Raw genomic sequence first — 15,261 nt, forward strand, 5'->3', positions numbered from 1 at the left:
GTGCCCCCCCACGTGCTCATTCTTTATTTTCTTTTTGTTTTCTGCTTTTGGATTAAACTTTTAGTATGAGATGGAGAAGTAAGAAGCAAAATTTGGATGCTGTCTCTTTCTTCTTCTTGATATTTCTCCCATTTTTTCTCTCATTCATTTTATTGGCAGCTGAAACAGGCCTGTTATGCTGCCATTTAGTGGTCCATCAACCTGACAAGTGGTGGCATCTCCTTGTGTTTATCTTGCATTCTCTGTCTAGAATCTCTCTTTTTTTTAATTTTTTTTTTAATGTTTTATTTATTTTTGAGACAGAGAGAGACAGAGCATGAACGGGGGAGGGTCAGAGAGAGGGAGACACAGAATCTGAAACAGGCTCCAGGCTCTGAGCTGTCAGCACAGAACCCGACACGGGGCTCGAACTCACGGACCGTGAGATCATGACCTGAGCCGAAGTCGGGCGCTCAACCGACTGAGCCACCCAGGTGCCCCATATCCAGAATCTCTTTTATCTTACAGTTGGTTAGGCTAAGAACAGGGAGGCCTGGTGCTAACTGCTTTCTGAGAAAGCAGTACTTGAAAGATCTTGCTTTGGCATTATCTAAGCATTATAGATTTTTTTTTTGCACAACTTATTCTTGCTTATTATCAGTGTAGTGAAATACAAAAGCCTACACGTCAGGTGGTTTTTTTATTTGTTTATTTGTTTGTTTGAAATTTCTGACAGGGATTTATGTCTCACAAGAAGGTCAGGGGAAGGGAATGCATTGGTTTCTAAAATAAATACGAAAATATATTAATTTAAAATTAAAAAATGTTAAAAATAACTAGGCAAAAGTTGTTCTATTGTTGTTTTCCACCAAGGCATCTCTGAAAGTTAGCTGTATGTATTTAACAGTGTTTATTAAATAAATTTTTCTCTTTTTGTAGTTCTCATATTAGGGTTCTCCAGGGAAAGGGAATCAATAGAAGATCATGTAACAGTAGTTGCTATGGCAGAATTACCTAGAGAATATTTTCAGTAGCTAAAATGAAGCAGGACTTCTGAAACTATAGAGTAAGGAGTTCAGCAAATCCTCTTCCTCTAAACATCAATGCTGCAGGTGCCTGGGTGGCTCAGTTGGTAACTATCTAGCACTTGGTGTCAGTTCAAGTCATGATCATACCGTTTGTGAATCTGAGCCCCCCTGATGGTGCAGAGCCTGCTTGGGATTCTCTATCTCCCTCTCTCTCTGCCTCTCCTCTGCTCTCTCTCTCTCTCAAAATAAATGAATAAACTTAAAAAAAATTAAAAAAATAAAATCAATGCTGAAATTAGACAACAGTGTGAAAAACAGTCTTATCAGGATTTTGGAAATGAACCCAAGGTATAGAACAAATTGCAAAGTAATCGTTCAAGGAAAATGACTAAAGCTCAGGTAAAAACAGCGACAGCATGCAGTGTTTTATTTCAGGCTAGGTCCCCCCCTTCCAGCTACATCAGCATGGAAATTTTAGGAAGGCAGGGCAAGTCATGAAAACCACAAGTTTTGCATCTGAGGCTGACTTGATTTGGAGCAGTGCACGCTAAATTCCCATGTTCAAGGAGGATGTTAAAAAAAAAAAAAAAACTCTCAATTCAGCAACAAATATGTGGGTAATACCAACATCACAGCTCATCTGTGGTTGTGATATTTGTTCGAACAGGAAACACATAAACAAACTAGCAAGATACTTAACAAAGAGAACTGGAGAACAATATAGCTATAGTGGAACTTGATAATCTCATATATTAGATCCTTGTAAATTGTAAGCCAGTTAGGAAAATATCTATCTTCTATGGATTTAGACTATACAGTGCCAACAGCACTCTCAATGCCTGAATATGCGTGTGTGTGTGTGTGCTTTTGTGTGTGTGTGTGTGTTTTCTCATAATTACTCAAAATGATCTACAAAGACTTCATACTTTGAGGCTCTATGTGTCTTAAAAATATCTGGTATGTCCTTGTCCATCACTGAAGTTATTTGGGATGCTACTCAAAGCTAAATGTATCAAATTTAGGGATATATGCTAATTAAGTCATTTGTGTATTGAATATATGAAGATTGTATATATTAGGAAGTTGGATCCTGGAGCAATTATTAGTATCCCTACTGATAGGTGCAAATTAGAAAAGTAGTGATTAGAATAAGTAGAGTATGGGAAAGATAGAGACCTAGGTTAAGGAAGCCTGGTTAGCACCAGTGGTAACCTGGCAATGGTAACCTATTTTCCCTAGACTTGCAAAATGTTATATTTAACATATAGTTATGAAATTTCTACTTCTATATTGCAGTTGTTTTTATTGTTTTGTTTCAAATATCTCAAATCCCTCAGTTAAATTTGATACAATTGCCTGTCAGTGTTGTGGAAAATAAACACAGAGAAGGTGAGGAAAGTCCAGTTTATTCTATGTCAACTTACTTTCTTACTTCCACTAAGGAAGCAACATCTAATGGAAAATTGTGTCCAGGAGTTCCAAGAATAGCATTAATGAAGGGAAAGGCAGAAAAAAAAGGAGTAGAAAAGAAACACACACAAAAAGTAGAAGAAATATCTAAATAGGAGATTCAAAATTAATGTGGTATGGTACCTCATTTTTAAATATATACTGGAAGAAACTCATGTTAGGAAAATTAAAGGAGCACCTAAGGAGTTGAATACAATAGCTAACACTAATAATGGTCCTTAACTGGATACATCTCTTTTTTTTTTTTTAAGTTTAGTTAACATACAGTGCAATATTGGTTTCAGGAATAGGATTAAGTGATTCATTACTTACATACAACATCCAGTGCTCATCACATCAAGTGCCCATCTTAGTACCCATCACCCATGTAGCCCATCGCCCCACTTACCTGCCTCCATCAACCCATAGTACCCATAGTTTGTCCTCTATCAGTAGAATCTCTTGTGGTTTGCTTTTCTCTCTTCTCTTACCCCCCTTCCCATATGTTTATCTGTTTTGTTTCTTGAATTCACATATGAGTGAAGTCATATGATTTTGGTTTTCTCTGTGGATACATCTTGTGTCTTACTTCAAATTATCTCTGACCGTCTTCTATATGAATCGTTTTTGGGAATACCAGGTTGGAATAGTTGTAACTTGACTGAAGATCTCCTCAAAAATATTACCTTATGTTCTACATTATGTCCTGGGACTGCTCTGATAGACTATGAGAGCCTGCTTAACTACCCAGGCATATGCAAATCTGAAAGTATAAGTGTTAACACTTCACAGGGTGACTTTTGACCAATGATGAATGAGATTTGGTGGGTACATTTTCACTTCATTTATCCCTCAGGAGACAATTCTGTGCCATGTTCTACGGGCGGGGGGGCAATAAGACATGGGCTGCCACAACTGGTGCATCTACAGTTCAGCTTCCCAAAAGAACAAGCTTATGACTTGTTTTGTTTTGTTTTATGTATCAAAACTTGTGGGTCCTTATGTATCAAAACTTATTTGTTAGAAATGACTGGTAATGAAATATGATATTGCAATTATACAATTTATTAAATACATCAATAAGAGAGGTAATAGGACAGCAATATTCTAAGTAGTTCTTAATTTATATACTTATTTTTACAAATGTGTACATTTACCTGATTTTTTTTTTCCTTTGGTCTCTCTTTAAATTCTAGAACAAAATTTTCACTTAGTATTTGTCCGTTATAGTCTATTTACTCTCATAGATAAAGAGTGCTGAATGGCATATTTATGCACTGGTATTAACATGGCATTATAATAGAAGAACAGGTTGGTTTGGCATTGAAGGCTATGTAGTTTGGAGCCTGTTGTGATAGTAGCTAGTCCTGAATCAAGCACTATTTCAGATCTTAACCTCAAGGGCACATAGCGGATTGGATGTATATACTCTCGGTACTTTTTAGATGGGTAGGTTGGGAGGAAGGCACAAAATTAGTTCTGGTTGTTTGTTATATATACGTCAAACACTTATTTGCAAGTGTGGGATCTTTCAGCTTTTTATACTCATGTCTAGAAAATGACAGCCAGAGTGGCTATTTCATCAGCCTTGAGTCCTGAGTGACTATGATAAGCAGAAAACCCCTAAAGATCTGATAATCTGTGATAAACATATAGATTGGTTGAAAAATTAATATTTTTTGTTTAAAATTGCTAAGATTCTGGTCTATTACTATCATGTAACCCAGACTGAAAAACCTGTAATTTATTCCTTAGTGATAAACTTTATTTTATTATTTCACATTGTTTGTAATTATTAGTATGCTTTTTTAAATAAAACTATGAACAAATCACATATTTCTTTTCTGTTTTGACTTATAGATACAAGTTGTCATTTAAACGCCTATTTTTTTCCTATAGAGCTCTAGTAGGTTTTTTTTTCTAATTCAATTCTCCAGATTAAATATCTCATTTCAGATAACTACTTGGTAGAAACCAGTTCACTGATCTTTTCAAACAAATACGCCAGAGGTTATGGAGAGGCATTTGTACATTTTCTGATATCTGAACCCAAAAAGAAGAACCAACATATTTTATGGAATTCAGATATTTAATTTATGTGTTTATTGTGTGTTGTCATTTTACTGATATTATTTTCCAAAATATAAATGCTTGCAATTCATCTCTCGATTATTTAGTAACTCAAGTCCAATGAATGCTAATGCCCAGTATTAAAATTATGAGTTAGGCTTACAAATAGATTCTTTCTCTTATTCTTTATTCAATTTCATTCATATGACAATAATTATCCCCCAGCCATATTTCTCTAATTTTTATTTAAATGTTCTTTCAGTGAAAGGATACTTGCATTCAAATCATTTATGCATACTATTCAAATCAAATCATTTTCAACCCAAGTGATTACATTTCTTTATACCACCAGCAACAAATCACACCTGGAAGAGAAGTAACACAAAAAATATGTCAGTATAGATTCAAACATTTTATAAAATATTGAAAGAGCCTGCCCTTCATCTAGTCATTTACACAGAATTCACTGAGAATTCAAACTAGAGCTACTTTAAGAATAAATTCAAACCATCTATTGTTTCACTCAGTTTCCCTTTTTTATTCATAAAAATCAATTAATAAGTAGATATATTTTAATTTATATTTTCTGGAAATTAAAAAACATTTTATATGATCACCACTGAAAAAGCATTATAAATGAAATTTCAATAACTGTAATTTATGTTCTTTGAATAATTCTAATAGAATAACTTAACAAAAATGAAAGATAAACTCTTCAAAAAAGAATACATGCACAGATATTTAACAAAGTGTATATGGATATTTAAAGGAAAGGTAATAGTAAAATAACTATAATAATAATTATGAAAAATATAAGTTTAATGATATCCTTATGTTAAGAAAACACCACATATTCTGATTGTTACTTATGTATTAAATAAATATGGAATTTAAGAAACAATGAACATTAAGATGATTTTTCTCTACAAATAATTTGTTACTCTTTTTCTGCCTTTGATTTGAAAATGATTGGTATTTACAAAATGTTCCAATAAAATATTCTTGGAACTTCTTAGCATAATATAACAATATAACATCAGCAAGCTCATAATTTTACTTTCTATGATTTTCACAATGAAACTTAGAATGCATTGTTTGCTAATTTCCTGATGGTAGCCATCAATAAAAATTAGCATTATGTCTCTGAGAGGCTGATGCTACTTATTTTGGGAATCAGTATAAAGGGATTTGGGGAATTTCTAATATGAATTAATGGTGCTTTTTCTATGGATCTCATTATGGTCATAAAGTGAGTTGAAATTTAAATCAAGGATAAATAACACATTAAAACAAAATATATAAAGCTCATTAAAATTTAAAGTTGAAGAACTATTCAAAGGAATACATTATTTTGTATCTGAAAGAATAGATTTTTGTCACAATTTTAAATGCCAATAAATAGAAAAATACGTCTAAATTTAGTTTTCATATGTAACAAACATGTATTACTCTTTTTTTTAATTTATTTATTTTGAGAGTGAGAGAGAGAGAGCACTCACAAGTTGGGACGGTCTGAGAGAAGGAGAGACAGAATCTCAAGCAGGCTCCAAACCATCAGCTAAAAGCTTTATGTGGGTTCAAACTCCTGAACTGTGACATCATAACCTGAGCTAAGATCAAGAGTTGGACGCTTGACTGATTGAGCCACCCAGGTACTTCAACATATACTGTTCTTTAAGCTTGAGTCATATTCTGCATATACATGTTGATTTCTGTATGCCTACTATTATATGCATATCATATATATGATAAGGGATTAATATCCAAAATATATAAAGAACTTATATAACTCATTAGCAAAAAAACCCAATCTGATTAAAACATGAAAAGTACTGAATAGACATTTTTCCAAAGAAGATGTGCAAATAAACAGGTACAGGAAAAGGTGCTTAGCATCATTAATCATTAGGGAAATGCAAATTGAAACTACAATATCACCTCACACCTATTAGAATGGCTATCAGCAAAAAGGTAAGAGATAACAAGTGTTGGTGAGAATGTGGAGAAAAGAGAACCCTTGCTCATTGTTGGTGGGAATGTAAATTTGGGCAGCCACTATGGAAGTATAAAAAAGTATTAAATTTCCTCAAAAAATTGAAACTAGAACTACCATATGTTCCAGCAATTCCATGTCTGAGTATTTATGTAAAGGAAATGACAACAGTATATGGAAGAGATATCTGCACTTCCATATCACTGCAACATTATTGACAATAGCCAGGATATGGAAACCACCTAAGTGCTAGTCAACGGATGAGTGGAATATTATTCAGCCACGAGAAAGAAGAAACTCCTGCCTTTTGCAACATGGATGGGACTTGAGGGCATTATGCTAAGTGAAGAGAGTCAAACAAAGACCAACACTGTATAGTATCATTTACATGTGGAATCTTAAAAAAGCTGAATTCAGAAATAGGGAATAGAATGGTGGTTACCAGAGGCTGAGGGGTGGGAGAAATGAGTAGGTCAAAGAGTACAAACTTCTAGTTGAACAATGAATAATAAATAGTGTACAGCATGGTGATCATAGTTAATAATATTGTTCGACATACTTCAAAGCTGCCAAGAAAGTAGATCTTAAATGTTCTTACCACAAAAAAAAAAAAAAAAAAAAAAAAAGAGTAGTTAGGTGATGTGTACCAAATGTTACCTAATGTAATGGGGGCAATCATTTTGCAGTATGTAAGTATATTAAATCAACACTTTGTACACCTTCAACTTACACAATGTTTTATGTCAAGTATATCTCAATAAAGTGGGAAAAATAATTCCAGATGTAGTGTGAAATTTCCAAAACTCAACATTATAAAGGGATACAATACTCCAAAAGTATATATGTATCTATTATATATGTAAGTGTGTAACTTAAATTTTAGGAAGAGATGAATAGGATATTTCTCTTCAACTAACATGATGTGAAATGGCTTGTTACATATGGAAAACACTATGTGATTTCAGATAGTCTGAAAGTTCAGTATAACCTTCCCATGGAAAGCATACAGTACAATATTTTCTATTATAAAAGGAAAACATTTAAATGAGGTGATTTGGTTTCTAAAAAATAGAAGCAGTTTTGAATATTATTCATATTATGATAAATACACTTTTTGAAATATTGCCAGGGTAAAAGAAGTTTACAATACTTTGGAATATAGAAAAACCTATTCTTTTCCCTTGATATCCAAGGCAAAACTTGACGAATGTCATACAACTAAAGTATTATTTTCCTGCCACTATGCTGTTTTGTATTTTTCTGTTCCCTCTGCATGGTATGTTTTCCCTGGTTTCCTTTCATAGCACATGTTTGTGGTTCAGATTTCAACTGACAAATATTATCTTGGAGATTCCCTCATCTAAAAGATCTCCCATAGAATCTTGAAAATATTATCCCAGCTACTACTTTCAGGCTGCTAATGTATCTCTAGTTATTTAACTTTTCGTTTGCCCCATGTTTGGTGTCTCACGGAAATATAAGCCTCAGGAGGACAAGAGACCTTTTTGATGTTATTCAGTTGTATTTTTAGCACCTAACATATTGCTTAGAACTGTAATTTCTTGTGATATTTATATTTGTTGGGTTAATAAATAGGCTTTCATCAATTTCCTAGTTAAAAAAGAGGGTGACGGGATGCCTAAATAGATAATATGTGTGACAGAGACTGGATTATTTCTCTCAAATCCTGTGTCTTCCTCCTGGACATATGGGAGACAATATTTCCCAGAACTGCAGTTGTACTGTGGTTCCTTTCTTCCTATGTGACTTGCCAAAGGACTGTGAGTAGGAGGTATTTACACACTCAGAGGTTTGGCCACAATGGATTGTTTCTATCATAGGCTTTCTTTTGTTTATGGTTATTTATTTTTTTACTTATTTTTGAGAGAGAGAGAGAGAGATATCACGAGCAAGAGAGAGTGCACGTGAACAAGGGTGGGTAAGGTGCAGAGAGAGGGGATAGAGAGAGATCCCAAGAAGGCTCCATGCTGTCAGCACAGAGCCTGACATGGGGCCTGATCTCACAAACTGTAAGATCATGACCGTAGCCGAAATCCTGTCAGCTGCTTAGCTGCCTGAGCCATTCAGGAGCCTATCTATCAAAGATTTTCATTGCTCATTGGCCAACTGTATGCAGAGGATCCAGTGGAATGATTCTGAGGCAGACCTTAGATGGGGATGATAGAGCCACAAGATACACGTAGCTTGGGTATTTGGATCCTTCCTGGAGGACAGCAGTACTGTAAGCACACCTTAATTGTGATGGACTATAATGTATTTGAGAGGTAGACTTCTATTATATTCATTCGCTAAGATTTTGTGGCTGTTCCTAGCCATTAGGAATTATTATCCTGCTTATAAAGTATGCAATCATATAGAAAGGTTTTCTGGGTAAGGATGTTCAAAATAATGGTGCCAGATATTTAATAATGCCATAAGTTTCAATTTATTCTATTTTGATTGATCAACTTAAAAGAAAAGCAGTATTAATTTATATGTATAATTAATTTATATGAGTTTTGTTTCTTAGATTTCAAATGTCCAAGGAAGTTCCTAAAAGCATTAAAAATATAAATTTTAGAGAATTTTAAAGCTGGTTGCCAATTACAAGTAATAGGAAATAAAAGTAGAAAGTGTAACCATTATACTTTTAATATTTTGGCTTAAATGTTATTACATTCTTGGCATGCACTTGCCTGTATAAAATAAGGCTTAATAACACACAAATGTGACCATCATTAATGCAATTCAGAAACCCATACCAAGTGATTAAAGCAACTCAAATCGCCCTTGATCATATTTCTGACCACTTATCAGAAGTGTCTTTATACTGTCATTAGCTGAGCTTCTCCTTTATGATTTTCTATGTCCTTGTCAAGTAATTGCTTCAGAACCAGATCAATGAGAATCTATAAAAAGAATTAAGATCAAACTTAGCTTAAATATCCTTTTCAATGTGGAACTGTCCTCCCTGAAATTAGCATGGAATAATTAATATACATACATGTTTAGCCTCCCCCCATCCAATTCCCTCTGTTGGACAAAATAATTTTAAAAACTCAAGATTCTTTACAGATTTCAACATAACCTCCAGATAAAGATAGAAATGTGCTTATGGCATCTCAGACTCTACCAGTTCAATGCGTTTCTTCGGAAAGATTATAAATGTTTAATGGTTGATGTGCCTGAAGAACGTTCTGCATGATGGGAAAAAAGTAATTAAACCTAGTAGCGGTTTCTTTTGCAAGCTGTCAAGGTGAAAGGCTAGAACTTACAGAACAGTGAATAAGTGCTGATCAAATATCTATTGAAATTTATTCAGAAGTAGTAGTCAATATATTCAACTTCAATAACAACAATTATTGGCTGAGAATATAGTGTGAGTGGGTACCCATAGGAGGTACTGCTGTCACTGTGTTAAATACATTTATGGTCTGGTACGTATAGTCCACAAATAAGTAAAAAAAAAAAAAAAAAAAAAAAAAAAAAAAAAGTACAATGTGGAAACGTTAGAGAAGATGTTCAAATATGTGCTTGACCAAGGAACATTAATGACTTGGGGTGCCTAGGGGCGCCTGGGTGCTCAGCCGGTTAAGCGTCTGACTTCAGCTCAGGTCATGACAGTTTGTGAATTCAAACCCCGCCTCAGGCTCTGTGCTGACAGCTCGGAGCCTGGAGCCTGCTTCAGATTCTGTGTCTCCCTCTCTCTCTGCCCCTCCCTTGCTCGCTCTCTTTCTTTCTCTGTCTCAAAAATAAATAAAAATTAAAAAAACAACTCATAAAATATGGAGAACAAACCGAGGGTTACTGGAGGGGTTGTGGGAGGGGGGATGGGCTAAATGGGTGAGGGGCATTAAGGAATCTACTCCTGTTGCACTACATGCTAACTAATTTGGATGTAAATTTTAAAAAATAAAAAATAAAATTAAAAAATAAAATAAAATAAAAAAAATAAAAACAAGCAAAAAAATAACTCATTGAAAATATTCGTCTGAGTTTTAAATTTATTTGCCTTTGAATTTCTCTAGTTAAAAAAATGTGTGCATTTGTACAGATTCATTACAATCTCTTGATTTCATTTTTTACATCCATTGTTATTTTATTTTCCTTTATAGTTCCTTATAGGCTCACTTTTTTGAAACACATTATTGTTCATTACATACACCTACCAAAACCACAATCATGGTTTCCACAGTGGGCAAATCTGTGTTGAGACTTCTTTAGTCCATCCACATTGGCTCAGACAGAGTGTTGAATGTTCCAAGAAACCGTCAATTATATTATGTTTTGAAAAGGTCAAATATTTGATTGAAAAACAAATTGTCAAAATTGTTTTGGAAACGTGATTTTAAATGCCATACATGCATAGCTTTAAAACTTGTTTATTTATTTATTTTTTTAATATTCATTTTTGAGATACAGAGAGAGCACAAGCAGGGTGAGGCAGAGAAAGAGGGAGACACAGAATCCAAAGCAGGATCCAGGCTCCGAGCTGTCAGCACAGAGCCTGATGCGGGGCTCAAACTCACAAACCACGAGATCATGACCTGAGCTGAAGTCGGGACGCTTAACTGACTGAACCAAGTAGGTGCCCCAAAACTTGTTTCTACGTAGCACAATTTTATTTGAAATGAAAATAACTTGTCACCACTCTTGAGTCAAGTTTATAAGAGCTGTTTCTGGTTAAAAGGGGAGAACCACATGGCAAATTTGGACAACTTTATATAATCCTTCGAACGTGGTGATCAGAATCGTAACTGAAGAGCAGATTTCATTATATTCACACCTTTCAGGTAAAACTTACGATGTTTTTGCTGTCAACGTTTTGGAACCATTTCTCTTTTAAAATATGACCTAACAAAGATGGTTTTTAATTAACAATTAATTTATGTCTTTTTCCTATTAATTGTAGAATGTAAAAAAATAGTTTCAGTATATACGTATTTATTCTCTTTTAAAAATATTTTAGTTCAGAGAATAAACTGAGGGTTGATGGGGGTCTGGGGGTGGGGGTGGGTCAAATGGGTGACAGGCAGTAAGGAGGCCAGTCTTCCGGATGAGCACTGGGTGCCACATGTAAGAGATGAATCACTGGGCTTTACTCCTGAAGCCAAGACTACACTGTATGTTAACGAACTTGAGAGTAAAAAAATAAAAATAAAAATATTTAGTGAATTCATTAACAAGCACAGTTAATATACCGATTTACATATATTTTCATGTTGGCCTTGTATATTTCTGAGTAAATGTTATAAAGTTCATATCATTTTTTCATAAGACAAGATCTATAGTTTGGGATAGAATGTGGATTAGAGTAAGAGGCTCTGAGTTAGATTTCTTCGGGTGAAACTGAGCTACTCCTCATGCTGAATCTGTTACATTGGGAAAGCTATTTAGCCTTATTAAATATCGGCCTGCTTGTTTGAAATCTATGATAAGAACAACCTTAGAATTGTGCTCAATGGTTGAAATAATACATGAAAAACACTTAGCACAGTACTTGGCAAGGAGGTGATTGGTAATTAGTAATCAACACTAAGATTAGTATAAGGAATAATACCGTAAGTATTTAATGCATGAGAACTATTTCTAAACCACACAAATGTCACTTACTTATTTTTAAACTAATTACATTTTATTATAAACACAATATTTATCTCATTTTAACCTACATATTAAATGGAAAAATAAAACTAAGCAGTTAATGTTATATGATTTAAGAACTAAGTGGAGTAAATAAATGTGAAATCAAATAATATGAAATTAGAAATGAATGCTTCATATCTGATGTTTAGTCTTTCCTCTATTGCATATAATATTCTCACAAAGGCATTATTTTCTCAGTCATAATTCTGTCTTGTTTCATTTTTAGTGGTGGGGAGAAACCTAAAAAAATGTGTTCTATTATTCATGTATTCCAAAGTACTATCCTTTATGTCATTTGTATATTTTTGTGCATTTAGTTCATCTAAACCAAATTTTATCTATTCATAATTGAGTTAGTGATATATTTCCATTTATTGCATACCATAAATTTGGCAGTATTCACTACTTGCATCATTTGACATCTTTGGATTGCCTTTCCCGTGTTAACAGAAGATCACACTTTGCGAATCTGAAAGCACTAATGAGTGCAATTTCTTCTCACTTCTGAATTTTGAAACAATTGAGAAATTCAGGGAGATGAGGAGTAAACTATCAGCTTTATGACTAAGTATTCAGACAATGTGTTATAGGAACATCCAAGTTGGTTAAATGTGCAACCTCCCAAATATCATAAACATATCCTTCCTAAAATTCTTCCTACCCCTCAAAAGTTAAATACCTTTAAATACTGAAATGAAATATTAAATTAAAGGAAATGTGTACCTGAATGCATCCTGACTGTAAGCGGTGAAAACCCAGGAGATACTGGGCCGCCCATGCTTCCTTTATGAGAACTGAGAAAGGCAGAAAAAACCCGGGTAGCATACAAATGGGGAAGTATATCCTCTGGAAAGATTGGAAGAGACTTGATGTTTTCGTTACTGCCTACATTTTTAGCTATTATATGTGTCATTAACCAGATTAGTAAGAGTATTGTACTAGAAGCATTTTTTCATTCATTTGATAGTGTATTTGCATATGATTTGATTACAAATAAATGCATAAATAAGAACAATGATAGTCAACCATAAAAAGCAGTAACCATAAAGGAAATGTCATAAATTAAATTACATTAAAATTAAGAAATTTTAACACAATTTAATTAGTACATATCTTTTATAGTGTGAAGAAAAAAACTGTTTCACTCTTCTTCAACTATAATCCATTTTTCATATATTAGTCTCAATGACCTAAAAATAATTCATATCCATTGAAAGCCTGCAAAATAGAACTTTTTTTTTTCCATCCCCATTCTCTTCTTTCCAGTTGTTTGCTATAATTCTGCTTAGTTTCAATTCCTCAAACTTTGTGTCCTTAAGCAAGGATCTTCCTTTACCCATGTTTTCATCTCTAGCCAGTGCTTTCTGTCCTCTGTTTGCTTGGATTGAATCATATAGGTTTTCAGGTGGCAGGTCACTGTCTTTGAGAAGCCAACTTTCACCGCCTAAGTGAAAGCAGGTTCTGAACTTTTGCCATCATCTCTCAACAACTGGTATATTTAAATGTTTGATTTGCCTTATAAACTACAAGCCCCATGTGGGTCTTGTTACCTCTAATAGCTCAGTATCTAGAGTGAAAGAAAAATAGTAGATACTTGAAAACCAACTTTCTGAATGAATGAATGAATGAATGAGTGAATCCACTTAACCCTATCCCCACTGCTAGCAGCAAAGGTAACACATCTTTGTTTTTTTTTTAATTGGATTATTAAACCTAAATATTTCTTTGCATCTACTTTTGTCTTGTACTAATCCATTTTTCATCTCCACTTTGCTAAAAAAACCCATCTTGTAAAGTGTCAATTTGATCTTAATCACATCTCTTCCTTAAAATACTCCATTATTTTTCATTGTATTTAGTATAAAGATAAAAATACCCTTCATGATGTACAAGGTCTTACATGACAGGTTCCAGGTCAAGCCATATTTTCTGGTATTTGTTCCCAGATCACTAGACTAGAATCTCATGAAACTTCTTTTATTTTTGATCACACCTAGCTTATTTCTGCTTCAAGAATTTCACACATGATGTTTTCTATGCCTGGTCACATCTTCAACCCTTGACATTAACATTAACATTAATAATTCTTTTAATATTAATAATCCTTGAAGTTTCAGAATAAATTTTACTTTCTCTGTGGGGCCTTCTCTATGCCCCCAGGAGAAATAAAATGTGCCAATCTGTTATATGAACAGTAATAGTTAAAAACACAATAGTTGGTTTAACATATGTTTTTCCCCATAAAATTATATGCTCCCTGAAGACAGGCCATGGCTCACCATACACATTGTTGCAGTACTATTCCAGGCACATGATAGGCAACCAATAGGAATGTTTCATAAGTTAATAGATTATTAAACAAAAATAAAATTGGGTGAGGTTTGTAAAAGATAATTAATTGAATTATTCATTCAATTATTTTTTATATTTATGAATATTTAAAATATTAACCATAAAATAATAATTACAGATAATATAATATTAATCATAAATAAATGCTTAGAAATACCTACTTTGATTCAGAAACTGTTGTAAGTACAAGGAATACAATAAGGTAAGAGATAAAATGCCTGGCATTTGGATTGCTTATATTCAGGTAGGGATAATACATAATAAACAGAAAAAACTATAAAATATAGAGTAGGATGGAAGGTAAATGCTAACGAGAAAAAAAAAAATGGAGAAGGCATCAGGTGTTGAGTAGTGTTCTCCACTACTTTGGAGAAACATCCAAATCTTTTAATAGGGATAAGAACATAGGCATTGTAGGCCTTGAATTAATTAGTTCTTCCTCCTATTCATTCAGGACACCACAGAGACTTTGCTGAGCCTTACTGGAACCCATCTGGTGTAATCATTCTGCTGTTAATGAGGCTTTTTTCCCCTTTCATTTTAACCTTGAAGAGTTTACCATGAGCAGAGAAGGTAACACTGAAAGGCAACAGTAAGCCTTAATGCAACAAGTATCACTGATACAGTGTGATAATTATTTAGGATGACCTGACTAAAGGTCCATAATGTTCTTGCATAGTTTTTGCAGGCTGCTATATATTTGATAGAGATGTATCAAAGATAATAGACTCCCCTCCTTTTCCA

Source organism: Panthera leo, chromosome B1 (assembly GCF_018350215.1).
Source record: "Panthera leo isolate Ple1 chromosome B1, P.leo_Ple1_pat1.1, whole genome shotgun sequence".
In the NCBI taxonomy this organism is placed as follows: Eukaryota; Metazoa; Chordata; class Mammalia; order Carnivora; family Felidae; genus Panthera; species Panthera leo.